Consider the following 17,543-nt stretch of genomic DNA (forward strand, 5'->3'; position numbering starts at 1 on the left):
GGCAGGTCCTTCGCTCCTAGAGGGAGTGAGGGACCTGCTGCCCCCGAATTGCTGCAGGTGCCGCCCCTCTCCCTTGGCCGCCCCAAGCACCTGCTTGTTAAGCTGGTGCCTGGAGCCGGCCCTGACTGCAGTCGGCACACTGCAGGAAAATCAATAGAGATAGAAAACTAATCAATTCATTCTGCAGGATGTGTCAGGAGCAGACTTTAACATCTGCTTACATTTTGGAATGTAATAATGTAAGGAAAGGGAAGCTTTTCAGATTGGACACCTTGATCAAGTCCTTACAAAGGACCCTGTACGAGTTACTGAATTCATTCTCAAATTTCCTGGCCTGATATGATTACCATGAGACAAGACAACAACAATTAGCAGTGAAATAGACCTCAGACACCAAACCAGTTTCCCATTCCAGTGCCCTCTCCAGGGGCCTACTAAACATACAGATGGCAGGACTGTGATCCTGGGAGCCCCTCAATACCCTCTGGCAGGGGCACACCATACTGTAACTCACATCAGGCCTGACACATTCATTGCCCCAACACACCATTGTCATACATGACACCTTTTAGAGACAGTGTAAGATATCATATGCAAACTGGTAACATGCTGGTCCCAAAAATCATTGTGCGGTGTATGTATTGGTGTATACACAATGTTATAAAGCTGTGCTGGAAACATGTCCTTAAAATGTGTTTGGACAGCAGTGCATATGCCCAGTCTTCCTGAGACAAAGGAATGTGTATTTATTTATCTGACCAGCTGGAACACAGGCAGAGGACAATGCAAGTACATTTACATATAAGGGAGAAAAAGCCATCAAGCTAACAAGCAGGGGCAAAAAGACCTCTTAATAATCACGACTGGGGACAGACTTTGCACCCCAGGAAGCCATCCTGGCTTTTGAGACAGAGACCCTGACCTTTGGGGAATATAAAGAGAAGCAAAAAGCCAGTGCCCTCGGAGCCTATAAAAGTTGGGTCCTCTTGGCCTGGAAGGCAAGCGTAGCTGGAAACTGACTATAGGTAAGAAACCTGCTTAGACAATGTAACTTTCTGAAATTAAGTTTTAGTCACTAGAAAGCATGTTTGTTTTGTTTTACTTTAACCATATTTATTTCTTTTATTCTTAATTATCAACAATTAAATCTCTGTTCTGTCTTAATAAACTTACTCTTATTTTATTAGAAAACCATCTCAGGGCTGTGGATTAAAGAGAAGTGTGGGTCTTCAGCTAAACCAACAGGCTGATGAGTGCCCTGTCTCTTTGGAGGCAACACATGTAAATATCTTCTGTGACTGTCCAGTGCATAGGCATGGGAACTACAAGTGTGGGGAGTGCTGCAGCACAAGTTGAAGCTAGAGAAATTCAGACTGGAAATAAGGCATAATATTTAAACTGTGAGAGTAATTCACCTATTGGGACAATTTACCAAGGGTCGTGGTGAATTCTCTGTCACTGAGAATTTTAAAATCAAGATTGGGTGAGTTTTTTTCCTATAAGATCTGCTCTAGGAATTATTATGGGGAGTTTCTATGGCCTGTGTGATACAAGAGCTCAGATTAGATGATCACAAAGGTTCCTTCTGGCCTTTCTATGTATCTATGACCCAAATAAGTAAAAGACTGACTTGATATCACTCTTTGCCATCAAAGCCCTGTCCCCAAGTGTCAAAACCATGGACAGTGGCCTGGTCAGATGAATTCTGTTACCAAACATTTACGAGAGTATGAGATAATTAACACGGGCACTATGAGGAAGAACAGATGACAAATTGAATGGACTCTCTGGGGGAATTAGGCAGAGGTAGAGCTTAAAATCTAAGGGCTCGATTCTCTGATTTGCAGGAACCTTGTCTTCTTAAGGTACATAAAGAACCATGCACAGTGATGTTACTTCACTAATTTCAGCTGAGATACTCCACCTTTACATCAGCAGAAGTCAGAGGAGAATCAGGACCAGTAAATTTATAAATGAGTGTCATATAATCATATGCCTCTTTTTTGGAATGAGAATAGATTTTGCTTCTTAAGCCATCATCCAAAATGTACAAATCCACGGCTATCCCGCTCTTTTCCTTATTGCATCCTGCAGAGCCTCAGCCTAGCTCATCTTTGGCATGATGATATTTACTGCTAGGTTACGATCTAAAAATGAGGAGACAGCACAAAGCTCCCTTTTGGCAATAGATACAGGGGCATACAAGTATCGTTTTATATTAAGGGTCTGATCCTGCAACCGTTACTTACATGAGTAATATCACTGAAGTTATTCATGTGAATAATAATTACTTAAAGGTGGGCCTATGTGATTTAAAATGCAGACCATTTATACTGAAATACTGTAATAAGCATTGCTATTCAGTAGGCACATTTGGGTTTGCCTCTTTTGCTCTGAATAAACAAAAAAGTGATTAATCACTGATATTGCCTCATTAAAGCCTTCACCAGCTAATTATTATTATTTTATCAGTTATTGATCACCCACATTTTACTCTGCATTGTAATGAAGATACAGGCATTATGGTACTAAAGATCTAGCATTCCAGTATCTCAGCATGAAATAGTATTCCCAGGGCCCTGTCTCTTCAAGATTATAACAATTGCAGCCTGTTTCCTTCCTGGCATTGCCTGCTCTGGACCAAGGGAGTTTTGAAAGGAATCTTGTCAGCATTCATCAAATATTTCTCTGTTTTGATAATGTCTGGGGAGATTTGGGAATTTTAAGGGCTATTAATCTTTCCAACATCATTCTTCCCAAGTGCAACTATTTTTATAGGTAAAGAAGAGAAAGACAGAGGGTATATAGTTGGGCAAATAAAACCACTGGATGTAAGCAAGGTATTGTTTACTATCTCATTAGAGTGGAAAAATTGGTACAGTAGGTAGCACAGTTAGGATAGAGAATACATTTACACTGTAACACAATCTGTCAATAAGACAAAGAAAAAGGTAGCCATATTGCAAAACTTTGAGCAGTTTCAATGATCAAGTATTTTTTCCCCTCAGTCAAGTTAGTTGGGTATGACGTATTATTAACATTTTTCCTTTTGACAGTTATTTAAAAAAAAAATTGGACCTCATTAATGTTTCATAGAATCATAGAACTAGAAGGGACCTTGAGAGGTCATCTAGTCCATCCCCTGCACTCAAGGCAGGACTAAAGCTAGGTCTACACTACAGCGGGGGGTCGACCTAAGATACGCAACTTCAGCTACGTGAATAGCGCCGCCGTCGACTCCGTTACCGCCTCTTGCCGCGGTGGATTTCCGGAGTCGACGGTAGAGCCATCAGGGATCGATTTTATCGCGTCTTCACTAGACGCGGTAAGTCGATCCCCGATAGACCGATTGCTACCCGCCGGATCGGCGGGTAGTGAAGACGTGCCCTAAGTATTATCTAGACCAGTGGTGGGCAACCTGCGGCCCGCGGGCCACATGCGGCCCTTCAGGGTAAGCTGATTGCGGGCTGAGAGACATTTTGCAGACGTTGAACATCCGCAGGCACGGCCCCCCACAGCTCCCAGTGGCTGCAGTTCACAGATTCACCCGAAACAATTTTTTCCCCCAATTTTTCAGAACTTCCGGGGAACCAAAAATTCAGTTATTCTCACTGCTCTAGTGCTAGCAGCAGAAGCAGCAGCACAGCACAGCTAACCCAAAAGACTGGCAGTTAGTGGATTAATATGTAATACCCACAGCCTGTGAAAGAATCTGAGCCATGTTCTTGTTGGCATTTCTTATCAGGAAAAAAAGCAGGTTGGCTAAAATATTAAGAACCTTACTGTATAATGGACTCTGCATCCTACTGTAATTGGGCATGCTGTTAAAGGGAATAATGGAAGGCATATTCCTGAACTAATTGTTTCTAATTTAAAAATCAAGAAGAATGTTCCTTACTTTTGAAACCTCTTCATCTCTCTGACAGAATTTAGTCATCTATCCTGTGCAATCCCATGGACTTTTTGACGCTGTTCTGCCTACTTAGCTCTTCAGCTGCTGATGTTATTGATTACCGTTTACGAGCATTTCTTATGTATGAAGAAGTTGCACAGCTCATTTCCCAGATTTGTTGCCTGGATTTTTTTTTACTTACCCAATAAGAAATGTTGTATAGAGGAGTATTAGAAAGGAAGAAGAAAACAAGCAGGGGGGAGACAAAAGTAATTGTAAGAATATTTTTCATATAATATGTACTTGGACTATTAGCTGTTGGTTGGAATCTGCAGTGTAAGGGATTTGTTCACAAAATGGTGCATGAGGATTTATCCACACAATGTAGTTTGCTAAGTAGAGAAGCAACATGACTAAGCCTCTGTGCACTTGTTGTGTCTTGTTTCAAGGTATATTTTAAGCCCCCGTGGACAGGGGCCACTATGTCAGTACAGTGCCTGGCGCTGTTCGGCCCGATCGTGATTTGCACGTTTTGGTGCTACTACAAAAAATAGTAATCTGATGAAGAAAGTGTAATGAAAGACCCTGAAGATGCTCTAATAGATGGGGAAAACAGTATATTTGTAACCCTACTCTGCAAGCTACAAAGAGAACAAATCAAATCAGAACATTGATCTGATCTTTAAGGGCTTGATTTTCAGGCATGACGACATGCCAAACTGCATAGATAAAGAAATAGAATTATTTTCAGAGGTGCCACTGATACCCCTAAAAGCAACTGAAAAGAAGAGATTTGTGCTGCTCAGTTAAGTGTCTAAATTAGTGCCTCTTTTTGGCACTAAGTTGGAATATTTAATTTGGGGTTTGTGGCATGTTAGGAGCAACTAAGGGCAAACCTACACAACAGTGCTACATCGGTGCAGCTGCTACATCGGTGCACTGATGAAGCTGTGGTCCTGTAGAGAGTCTGGTGAAGACCTGCTATCCCACGGGCATAATTACTCCATCTTGGTGAGAAGTGGAAGCTAAGTCAGCGGGAGAGCACTGGTGTGGACAGCACGAACTTGCATGGCTTGGGGGGTCAAGGGAGGGGTTTTCACACCCCTGAGCGACATAAGTTAGATCAACTTAAGCGGTAGAGTAGACCTGCCCTAAGTAATGAGACTCCAATGGGATTACTTTTCTGAGTAAAAAATTAGAAATGAGAGATGAAATGACCTGATAGGTCATCCAATCCATCTCTCGGCCAGTGCAGGGGGGTTCCTTATATTACCTTTTTCTGTGGTTTTGTTGTATATATGAAAGTACCATAAGAAAATCTTTCGGAATTGTAGCCCATGCCCCACAATTTTTTCCTGAATATCTAAGATCTAGCCTTTCCATTCTTTCCACACATCATCCAGGGCCTCATTATCTCATGACTCAACTACTGCAATCTCCTCCTTTCTGGCCCTGACAAAAGTCAGCCTTGCCTTACATAAATCCATTCAAAACGCTGTGGCAAAATTCAACATCCAGGTTTACTGCTTCCACCAGGTCACCTCCTCCTTCCTGCCCTCCAGTGGCTCCCCATTTTCCACCTCTTCAAATTCCCTTTCTTCACTTTTAAGGTTTAGCCCTACCTTGCAGATTCTCTCTATGTTAGTGAGTTATCGCCTCCCCACTCCATCTCTGCTTTGCGTATGCTTCCAAACTTGATTGTCCAGTAGTCAAATTTTACCACAGATACCTTCATGGTTTCTCCTATGGTGCTCTTTATGCATAGGAAAGGCCTCCCATAAAATTCCACAGGGTCACTTCATTATTCCTCTTTAAATCTTTTTTAGGGAGCTAATTAATTATTTTACATCTAAACTGCCTGCTGGGTGATTTGGGCAAGTCACGTCACCTCTCTATGACTCAGTTTTCCCATCTGTAAAACAGGGATAATGATGCTGACTTTCTTCATGAAGCACTTGAAGATCTACTGATGAAAACTGCTATATAAGAGCAAGTTTTTATTTATTAATTATTATTATTATATGGTGAACTTTTTATACGTATTTAGTAAGATCAAAATGGTGCAGAAAGCCTGGCGCCCCCTGGCTTTCAGGAACATTGTACCTGGTCTTTACCTAGGGCTGTAACCTTATCACAACAGAGAAGCTGTGCAGGGCTCACTTCCCCTCCCATGTTGCTTGCATGGAAACCCACGTAAAGGCTCACTGGAGGACACAGAGTATCAAAGCCAGGAAGGAGTGATCAGAGCTTGTATGTGAGGGTGAGAGCAAAGAGGTTCCAAGTAGTCAGGAGTTGGCAAATGGAGCCATTGGGGTAGGGGTGAACATGGGTGGGGAGGGATCATAAACAAAAGCTAGGGCCCTATGAAAACTCATTGTAAGTACTTGTTTTTGATGAAGCATGACTTATGATAACATAACGGGGTCGTCTTCATTCTGTTCCATTTTAGACTCCTCCCACTCCCACTTCAAAGACCATTTTATATTCTATTATATTCCAATTAGTTTGTTTCATGATGATGATTCTGAATTCAGTGAAAGGGGGTGAGGAAATGTCTGATCATGCATCACATGGCTACAGACAGAATTCAGCCTCCTTCTGTTGAAAAGTCAGTTCCATTTCCAGTATAAAAGTAGCTCTCTACATGTGTCATCTTCTTATTCTTCTATTCGTGTGGGCCAGGTGTAATTACAAGGATCATTTCTGTGGCACCCAGACCAGAGAAAATTCAATTACAACTAACTAACTAAATTTCAAGCTTGGTGAGCTTTGAACTGCCCATGTTCATGAAATAAACTTGTATAAACCTCATAGGACGCAGCACACACTTGAAATGTGAAGTGAGAGAATCCAAAATTAAATCCATAAATTAAAAGTAATTTACCTTGAATTAACAAGGTCTGTTGCAAGTGATACAACTTCTAAATGAACACTGTTTGCTGCATTGCTTGGTTTAATTAGATGCCACCCTAAGGCATAGTATTTACTATCATAACTGTTGGATGGCAAGGCTGAAACAACAACTGTTGTGGAAATGAGGATTCATTTTAGGTACAAGATGCAATTTTTAATCCTTTTAGAATCTCATTCCAGAAAAGATTCCTTTAGAAATTCCCCTATTCCCTTTTTACATCCAAAATAGAACCCCTGATACCCTAAGATCACAGGGATGTTATTTTGAGTCCTCTAATGCTCAACTGGGATGTCATCACATTTGATTGTGTCTTACTAATATAATATCTAATTTTAAAAAATGATTACAAATGAGTGAAAACGCATGGGCAGTTTTAATTGGTGATTAGCAGCATTTCTATGCCAGTGGGGAAAAAAAAAAACACAATATGCCAAAGGAAATGAAGCTTATCTGGCCTTTCCATTTGCCTTACTAGTGAACTATAAATTAATAACCACTGACAACTTTATGAAATAGCATCATCTGGAATTACAGTTTGTCTCATCTTCATGACTACCATAATATTGGCTGGTATTCAAAGAAAAATGAGGAAAGTAACAGGATTTCACAGGTCATCTCCAGCAATTACTAGCTAAAAAGCAAGCACACAGGATGGGGGAAAGCACAACTAATACACTTGTGCCAGCTTTCATTTCATAATCCAAGGCCTCCTGGGTTTGGAATGGAGAGTGAAATAATCAAGCCTTTTGCAAAGCAAGCTACTTCCTGCTAATGTGCAGAGCAAGGAGTAAAGTTTTCCCACAGTGCACCATGGCCCTAGGGCTAGAGTGACCATATGTTGGAGTGGGTGCATGCTAGGGACCCTGGGATATGGTTACTTTGATTCAGGTCTGTTGTGCACTGCAATGTGGATGCCAGAGCCCTAGGTTTTAGCACAGGTTAGAAAAATGTTAACAGAGTTAAAATACAAGGTAGATGCTCAAGCCCAGGGTTCCCTAAAACAGTTTGAGTCCCACATACCCTCAATTACAATGATTTGTTATTCTAAGGATAATTATTATTTCAAATACCTCTGAGAGAGAACTGTAGCAAATGCTGAATATTTAAATGGCAACCACTATAGGTTTTCTTATGCCTAGAGTTATGCAAATAATGTACTTTTTTAATTCATTGGGCTATGCAAAATAAATAGCAAAAAAATCATATGGGGTTGACCCAAAGCAACCAGTTTTCAGCAAACTGAAAAGTAAAATATGATAATTTTTGAGGTTTTTAGATGTTTTAAAAAAAATAATCGAAGAAAATTTTGAAGTGAAGTCATTTTGAATTGAAAAACTGAAACATTTTATTATGATCATGTGAAAATGAAACGTTTCAAATGTTTTCTGTTTTTTCCCCAACTTAAACACTTCAGCAAACTCAACCCAAAATTGCCAAATGTTTTAGTTGACCCAAATCTGCATTTCAGTGAAAATAACATTTCAACCAAAATTTTTCTGCAGCTCTACTCATGCTATTTCTTAGCAATCGCCTTTGTGCCTATCTAGGTTCCATTGTGTGTGTGAAAATACCCATGTAAATATTCCTTGCCCTAAAAGTACTGTTCTACTCCTAACAGGGAGTCTATAAAACATAGTTATCTCAATTATTTCCATATAAAATGTGCTCAATTTCTCCTTTGTGTTGGCACTACAATCTCAAGCTGGATTCTAATTCTTTCCTTCTTGTTTATCACTAGTAATAAATGAGCTGTAGGTCAACGTAGGCTCTTAATTACACCACAGGAATCTACTGTTCCCCAGTTGAATTGATGCATCACTATTGCCTTCAAAAAGTTACTCCACCTGAAAGCAATTGGAACTTAGTTTACAGTTCTGTTGATGTTGTACAAGATGGAAGAATTAGTAGGAGTCTGTATCTTAACGGTGCCAGCTCTGTAGCGCTAACTGAAGTAAGTACTGAAGTAATGAAGGTTTATTTTTGCTATTAGAGTAAGCAGATAAGACTCTGAATACATATAAGAATCAGGTCTATTGAAAAAGAAGTTTCCAGATTTACATAGTCACTTTTCAGGGTGAACTTGAATTCAGTCAACTGGAATAGAATGCCATTAGAAAAATCAAGATTACATATTCTTTATTTTCTTCGTTTGCAAGGCTAGCTGCCTCAAAGTGCTGAAGTTATCTATGAAAATTAAATAATGATTCTGACAGATTGTGTGATGTGGTTATCTAAAGAAATAATTATTTACCTCTGTCTAGGTAAGCTATTTGACCTAAGATAGATTTTCAGAGCAATCCCATCAGAGATATTTGCATTGTCAAATTCCACAAAACCAGTTAAGCAAAATATTGGGAGCACATTTGAATATGAGGTACCTTATGGGTCACAGAGAGCAAGTACCTTACTATATAGCTCTTTTCACCAAGAGGATCAGCTAATGCTTTACAGATGTGTATATCTATAGACATACAAGGATCACTCTCACTTACCTATGAAACACAGCCAACTCTGGGGTGGAACATGGTACCCGCACAGAACTCTGACTTCAATGGGCCACAGGCCTGCACAGATCTACAGAGTTGTCCTTAACATCCTCTGATTTTCATTAGCATTACTTTTCTCAGGACTCTTCTCACAAATGCATAAGGGATAGCTTAAAGGAAGACATTTCAAAATGTTTTAAAAACCTATAGAAAACTAAGAACAACTGTAGTACAGCTAAACTGCTAAGTAACCACACTACAATGGATGCCATTAAAAAAGCCTAACAACAACAAACATTGACCAACAATTATCACCCGGTGGTATCAGAGATACTGTGATCCATTCCTGATTATAGGGTGTCATGGGGTTCACTCACCCCTAGCAGTGCTGGCCATCCTGGGCATTAGCTCTGCCAGACTTGCGCTCCCCCTCTGGTGATGTCTTCCCCCATCCTGTCTTGCCATGCTGCCCCTCTCACTCTAGGGACTGTGGTCTCCTCTTCATGTCTTGGACCTTAGGCCAGGTCACTAAGGTCCCCCCCTTACGGGGAATTCACAGTCTTTCCAGACCTGCTGGCAGGCAGGCATCTCCAGTGATTGGTAGGGGAACCCAGGCCTGCCCTCTACACAGGGTTCCAGCCCAAGGACCTTATAACAAGCATCCAAGGTCTCTGTACTGTCCTACCCCTTGCTGCTGTTTTCCTGGGCTACTTCCTACCGATTTGGCTCCTCCCCCAGGTTTAACAGCCTACCAACTCCCTCCACTCAGGGGGTGACTTCAGCCTACTTTCCCATAGCCCCTGTCTGCAGCCAGCTGCCTGGCTTTATACAGGCCCCACCTGTTCCTGCACAGGTGAGCCTGTTCCTTTAATTAGGGCTTTCCTCTTAGCCTTCAGTTTACCAGGTTAATTGACCCATCTGGCCTCCATTAACCCCTTCCACTCCTGTGTGGGGTGGACAACCCAGCACGTAGGGGAATACTACAGCATCTCAAGCCTTGTATATACTACAGAGTTTTGTCAGCAAAAGGCAGCTTTTGTCAACAAAACAGTGGAGGTGTACACATTACAATGCTCCTCCTGCCAGCAAAACTCTCCTGCTTTGCTGACAAAATAAAACCACCTTGAAGAGAGGCATAGAGCTTTTTGTGGCAAAGTTAGATTGACAGAGTGTCAGTGTAGACACCATACTTGGTTTTGTCACTGTAAATGGCCTTCAGGAGGTGTCCCACAATGCCCATCCTAACTGCTCTGGTCAGCTGTTCAAACTCCACTGCCCTGCACCTGCACCCAGGTACACTGGCATCCCCTCCTCCCACTTTAAAGGCCTGGGAATTTTTGTAATTCCACTTCCTGTTTGTGCCGCGTGGATAGCTCACATTGCATCTTCCCAGCTGACCATTACAGCTCCACCCGGCAAATGCTCTCCCACTAGGACCACAGCTGAGTTGTTGGATCTGTGGGGAGAGGAGGCTGTGCAGTCCTAGCTCTGCTCCAGCTATAGGAACTTCAGTACCTACAGGCAGATTTCTCGTGGCTTTCTGGAAAAGGGCTATGAACAGGACACAATGCAATGTTGTGCGAAGATAAAGGCGCTGAGGCAGGCATACCAGAAGGCAAGGAAGGCAAACCGTTGCTCTGGTGCTGCGCCAAAGACCTGCCACTTCTGGATGCCATCCTTGGCAGCGACCCCACCTCCACTGGCAAGAACCCCATGGATACTTTGGCGAGGCTGGAGGCAGTGGACAATGGAGCTAACGCTGAGGACAAAGTTGTGGATGAGGAGTTCGAGTTGAAGGATGATGTGGAGCACACAACAGGGCTGTGGTGTGGTAAGTCAGGACCTCTTTCCACTCTGGAATGGTCTAGCCAGTCCCAGCAGTCTGTCTCTGGCATATGATGCAGAAGAGGAGAGCCCTGGTAAATGATCTTTTTGAGTTGATGCTGCTCGGTTATATGATGATACAGGATACAGCTGTCCTTTGATCTGTATATTGTAGAAGTGGGTGAAGGCATAGAAATGTGCAAGACTAACTGTGTTTGAGTGTGCTCCAAATTCCCCTCTGCAGCTAAGCAGTACGGTGGAACAGTGTGTTAATGCACACCAAGATTTCACAAGAATCCTCCAGAGAGATCTCTAGGAAACTTTCCTGGAGGTATTCAGCAATCCTCTGCCAGAGGTTCCTTGGCAGAGCTGCTTTGTTCCTTCCCCCATCGTAGGAAACTTTCCCTCACAACTCAGCAATCACTTGTGTGGCACACAGGTGAGCAACATAGGGACAGGGTCTGAAGCTGCACGCTTACCCTCAGGAATGAGATATTGGCCTCAGTGACCTTTGCCTATGGAAAATGGTGGCAGAATTTACAGTATTGTCCCTAGTTGCCTGCAATGATCCACTTAAAAAATCAACTAGACCCTTTGCCTCATCTTGAATACCCAACTCTCACCGGGGCCGAACTCACCATGTTTAGGGTGTTCGCAGAGATGTGTGCTTGCCAAGGGACAGTGAGAAAGTGATTGGTATGTTACAAGAGGTGTATTTTACTATGATTCAATGCTATGCATGAACTAACAATCATGCTTCTGTGTATTGTTTCTTGTGCTTCTGCAGATGTGGCCTTCAGAGGAACCCACTAAACACCAGCAGAGTGCCTCTGCCAGATAAGGAAGCGACCAAAGCGAAGCAAGGAGGACATGTTCAAAGAGGTGTTCCAATCCTCAGAAGCTGAAAAAAGAGAATGCAGGGCGTGGAGAGAGACCCTCAAGGAGAAATTTTAAAATAGAAAGGCAGGACAGAAAGGAGAGTGAGGAGTGCATTTTAAAGGACCAGGAGCAGATGATAAAAGTGATGGAGGAGCAAACAGAGATGTTGAAGTCCCTAATCACAGTCCAGACAGAACACATGCGTGCTCGCCCCCCATCCCACCCCGCAGCCGATACAGAACTGCTTTCTAAGCCCTCCCCAAACTCCTCTCACACACTCCTTACAACTTCCTGGTACATCTCTGTACCCTGTTCACTCCACCCCTTCCAAAATGATAGCTGGACTTACACACAGCTATGAGAGCCTACACTGCCCTTCACTGTTATCTCCCTTCCCACGAACTCTTGTGTGTGTGTTGTTAATTGTTATTTAATAAAAACAAACTTTCTGAAAGATAACCAATCTTTATTTGTCTCCTGCACACGGTTGTTGCTGCTGGAATTAATATACAGTGGCAATTTGATCATTTGCTGACTACAAATCACGGTCAGGAATCATCAAAATTTTCATGCAAGGTGGCAAGTTAACGAAGCATGGCAGAGTGCTATATAGAAAGACACATTACTAGTGCTCATTGTCAAAATGCTGCCTCAAAGCCTCCCCCCCCCCCCCGTCATCCCGCTGTACTCTTCACCTTTAGCCTCATAAATATTATGGAGTGCCCAGCAGTCTGCTATTACCATGGGAATGCTTTCCTCATTTTGGTCTAACCTGCCATTAGGGTGACCAGATAGCAAGTGTGAAAAATCAGAACGGGAGGTGGCGGATAATAGGCATCTATATAAGACAAAGCCCCAAATATCGGGACCGTCCCTATAAAATTGGTAAATCTGGTCACCCTACCTGCCATAAAGAAAGTGCCAGTGCACTTTTCATCTGCCAAAGGCATATTCCATGGTCATTCTGCACTGCCCAGCCTATTGTCGAAGCGATTCTTGCTGCTGTCCAGGTTTCCTGTGTAAGGCTTCATGAGTCATGGGAGTAAGGGGTATACTGGGTCTCCCAAGATCACTATGGGCATTTCAACATCCCCCTCTGGAATCTTCTGGTCTGGAAAGGAAGTCCCTGCTTGCAACTTTCTGTACAGGCCAGTGTTCCTGAAGATGTGTGCGTCATGCACCTTCCCAAACTATCCTACGTTGATGTCAGTGAAACACCCACGGTGATCCACAAGTGTCTGCAATACCATAGAGAAGTGCCCCTTTCTATTGATGTACTCCATCACAAGATGGTCCAAGGCCAAAATTGGAATATGCGTGCCATCTATTGCCCCTCCATACTTAGGAAATCCCATTACTGCAAAGCCATCCACTATGTCATGCACATTGCCAAGAGTCAGAGTCCTTCGCAGCAGGATGCAATTAACGTCCTGCACACTTGCATTAATGCTGCCCCAATGGTGGACTTCCCGACTCCAAACTGATTCATGACCGACTGGTAGCAGTCCAGAATTGCCAGCTTCCACACAGCGATCACCATGAGCTTCTCCATCAAGAGGGCAGCTCTCATTTTGGTGTCCTCGTACCACATTGCTTGGGTGAGCTCCGCACACATTTCCAGGAAGGTGGTTTTCCACATCTGAAAGTTCTGCAGCCACTGCTTGCCATCCCAGACCTGCATAACAATGTGATCCCACCACTCAGTGGTTGTTTCCTGAGCCCAAAACGATAGTCCATAGGGTTCAGCTGCTCCGTGAATGCCAAAAGTAATCTGGTGTTGTTTCTTTCCATGGCACATAGCATTTCAGATTGGGAGCTCATGATATACTGCATGAACATATGTGATGGGTTCATAACAGTGACCACAACACTAGAGAGCATTGCGGGATCCATCGTTTCAGACAGAGATGGCGGGGGCACAGTAAACAGGGGCTGTTGAAAAATGCCACTAAACACAGTTGGAAACCGATGGAATGCTGGGACAGAAAGAACTGCATCAAGGGACATTGAGCCTGCACCCATGATGCACTGCGATCCACTCCGCGTTTCCACAAGTCCTAGCTGCAGAAGGTGGTGAGTAGCACAGTGGGATAGCTACCCACAGTGCAGTGCTCTCACTGTCAATGCTAGAGGACCAAGTGTGGACGCACTCTGCCGACAGAAGGAGCATCATGAGAACATGCATAAGTGATTGAATTATAGCGCTTTTTAATCCTCGGCATAATTTTTTCTGACAAAACTCTGTTGTGTAGACAAGACCTCACATACTGCTGTGTGTTCTCTGTTGGTTGATGGAAACTTTTAAATTATGACTATTGTTCATGATGCATTTTATTTCTTGGCTTAAGAGAAGTAATAGGGTAATTTTTCCACTTTAACCAAAGACCAACTCAAAAGGAGAAGTGCCATGAAAGCAACAGCAAATTTGTCATTTTATTAAAATACTGAATTATAATTTTGATAAGTGCCTCATTTATTGTGCATATGCCTAGCTATTAGAGGTGAAATCCTTTTAAATAGTTCTGCCAATCAGACATTTTCAAGGTGGCATCTAAATATACCAGCCAAGTGAGTTGTGGCAGACAGAAACCTTCAAGATGGCATCCAGCGGAGCAACAGTCAAATGTGTCACTTCAGCATGCAAAGAGATGCTAATGAAAGTTTTATTTTTCATTTCCTGACTTCTAAATACATGATAGTATGCCACTGGCAGCAAACCAATGCAGGAGCACTCATAACAGCTACTTCATACATATGCCTTTCTTAGCCCAACAGAATCTCAAAGCCATTTCATTGCTGAAGTCACCATCTTTGACTCAAGCCGCTGAACATAACCTAATTTCCAATATTTTTTATACTGTGTCTCTGATTGGATGTTTTTTTTCTAAAATATATGCTCTAGTTCCAGCGTAGCTATTGGACTTGAAGCAGAAATTAATACAGGGAAGGCCTATAGAGGGGTGTTAACCAGGAGGTCAGATTAGATGATCACAATGGTCCCTTCTAGCCTTATGAGCTACGAGAGAGCAAGAGAAACAGCCAAACTATCCCTAAAATATATTGTGGCATTACATTTGCCTAGATTATAGTAGGCTCAGCTGACATTCCAGAACCTAGCAGTCCTAGTACAAAGATCTGAAATACTCTAATGGTTGAAATATCAGTTGGCCCCATAAGCACTCCTCTTGGACTTCACAAAAGTATGACACAGATTCTGCACCACTTTGGATGAAGGAATCCCAGAAACGATGAAGTTTGAAAATGAGACATGGACTCAAGACACAACTAACAATTCTGGACCCCCTGGAAAGGTTGTGACAGGCCTGTCTCATATGGGTGGGGAATTGCAGGGAAAGAGCTATAAATGGAAAAAGCTATTTGAAGAGGACTGTGTGAACTGGAAAAAGAGAGAAGAAACTCATACCTCTAAACTGGGTTCTCTTTCTTGTCCTCTCTATTGCAAGTCACTTACACCCATGGGAGGCACTGGGCAGGAGCAACAGAAGCTCCCTAGAAGAAGTGGGGGGTCCACACCCTCTGCTCCACCCCAAGGCCTGCCCCTGCTTGGCCTCCTTCCCAAGGCCCCGCCCCGAGGCCCGCTCCACCCCCACCCCAAAGCCCCCCGCCTCTCGCACCTCTTCGCTAGAGCCCTGCAAAGATACAAAATTTCTATCCATGGATATAAATCAGTATCTGCGGAGCTGCAGGGCTCTACGGGGAACCACAGTGGCAAAAGCAGCAGCATTTCAGGCCACTGCTTCCAGGAGCCAGCATCCCCCGCCGGCAGCTCCTCTGGCATGGCTGTACTGCAGTGCCCCCAGCCCCACCCACTGGGAGAGCTGCCAGTGAGCCGGGTGCCCACCCTGGTGGGCGGGGCTGGGGGCTTTACAGCCACGCTGGAGGCGCTGCCAGTCCCGGACGCTGGCTCCTGGAAGCGGTGGCCCAACATGCTGCTGCTTTCAGCACTACGGTTCCTGGTAGAGCCCTGCAGCGCCGCGGGTACAGATTTATATCCACACAGGGCTCTACTCTTCGCCCCCTCCCCCAAAGTCCCCCCACCTACCCCTCTCTGCCCCTTCTCCTGAGGGCGGCTCCCCACTGCTCACGCCTCTTCGTGCCCTCCTCTGAGGTCCCTTCCGCCCGCCAGGGATGGAGAGGCACGAGCGGTGGGGGGCGGGAGGGGAGCTTTGGGGAAGGAGAGGAGTGGGGAGGGGAAGAGGGGGAGCGAAGGTGGGGCCTTGGGGGAAGAGGCAGAGGAGGGGTAGGAAGGGAAGCAGGGTGGACAGAGCTAGGCCCCGAGTGCCCTTTCAGAGGCAGCACTCTAAAGGCCGGCTGGCGTGCCTCCAAAGGGAGGTGCACCGCCTCCTGTTCGGGGAGGCTTAGTCTCCCCTGGCCTATTATACCCACCGCCCATGCTTGCACCATAGATTGTACCCAGACTGCCTTCCAACTGCAAAGTCATATTTTATATGCTAAAGGGGGTTCTGAGCCTGTCCTGCAGTCAGAGATATTGCACAATATCACAGGTATCCAACAGAAGTGTCTGACAGATACATTTAAGGTATATCTTGTGGATTCCTAATTTTTCTCAACTTTTGTAAGTATTTGTATCAGTTAAGTATGTTAATACTTCTCTGCAGGGAAAGGTTTGAGTTTTACAGGCCTTCTGGAAGAAGTGTGTTTTAAGGAGGAGGATATTTGTAAAAAAAAACACCTATAAGTGTTACTATGTATAGCAAACTTCCACTACACTATTGTGGAGAAAAAATAGAATTACTGTGAAAGCTCTGGGAGCTTGGTTCTCATGTGAACCTCTCAGTGTCGTTAGATGGCACCAGAGAATAATTTTGATTTCAAGGAGCTTAAGGTTTAAGGGAACAGTACGATCGTCTGATGTCCTGAGGATATAGATTTTCTACTAGCAACTCCTGTGTCAGTCCCAAAAATGGAACTTGAATGAGGACATTTTGCTTTGTCCTAAGGAAAAAAATTTAACTTGTAATACTTCATAGTTACTTTGTTTTATATGATAAGTGATAACTGAAGATATCTTGGGTTTTAGTTCTTAATCTCTCTGTTTAAGAATTTCTACAATTGAAACATATCTCATCTGAAAGTTGTTTTCTGTGTAACTTGAGACTTTTAACAAAAGGATCTGGGTTCTTTACTCAATAAGAGGCCAGTCATGCCTGGAATATAGGATATCAATTTCTTCTCCACTATCTGTGAACACCACCCCACTGCAGTGTCATTTTCAGAAAGAAGGGTTTGGCTTTTGCAAATGCTGATACTGTTGTGTTCCTGAACTTTTGCTTTAATATCACTTGCATCAGTTCTGCTTTTTTACTGTCCTGCTTCCCAGATTAGTAATTTAACTGTCACGTTCTCCAGCCTGTTCTTTGTCGCTAGCAGCCTATTTTCTACTGACTGCATAGAGGATTGCAGCAAATCAATTTTTAAATTTAATTCCTCCAAGTGCCACTGCATGGAATTTCCTCAGTTCTGACTGGCCTTTTAATGGCATCTGCTCTGTGTTTTCCACTGAGAG

The sequence above is a fragment of the Terrapene carolina genome, unplaced genomic scaffold (assembly GCF_002925995.2).
Source record: "Terrapene carolina triunguis isolate 2854851 unplaced genomic scaffold, T_m_triunguis-2.0 Scaffold84, whole genome shotgun sequence".
NCBI lineage: Eukaryota > Metazoa > Chordata > Testudines > Emydidae > Terrapene > Terrapene triunguis.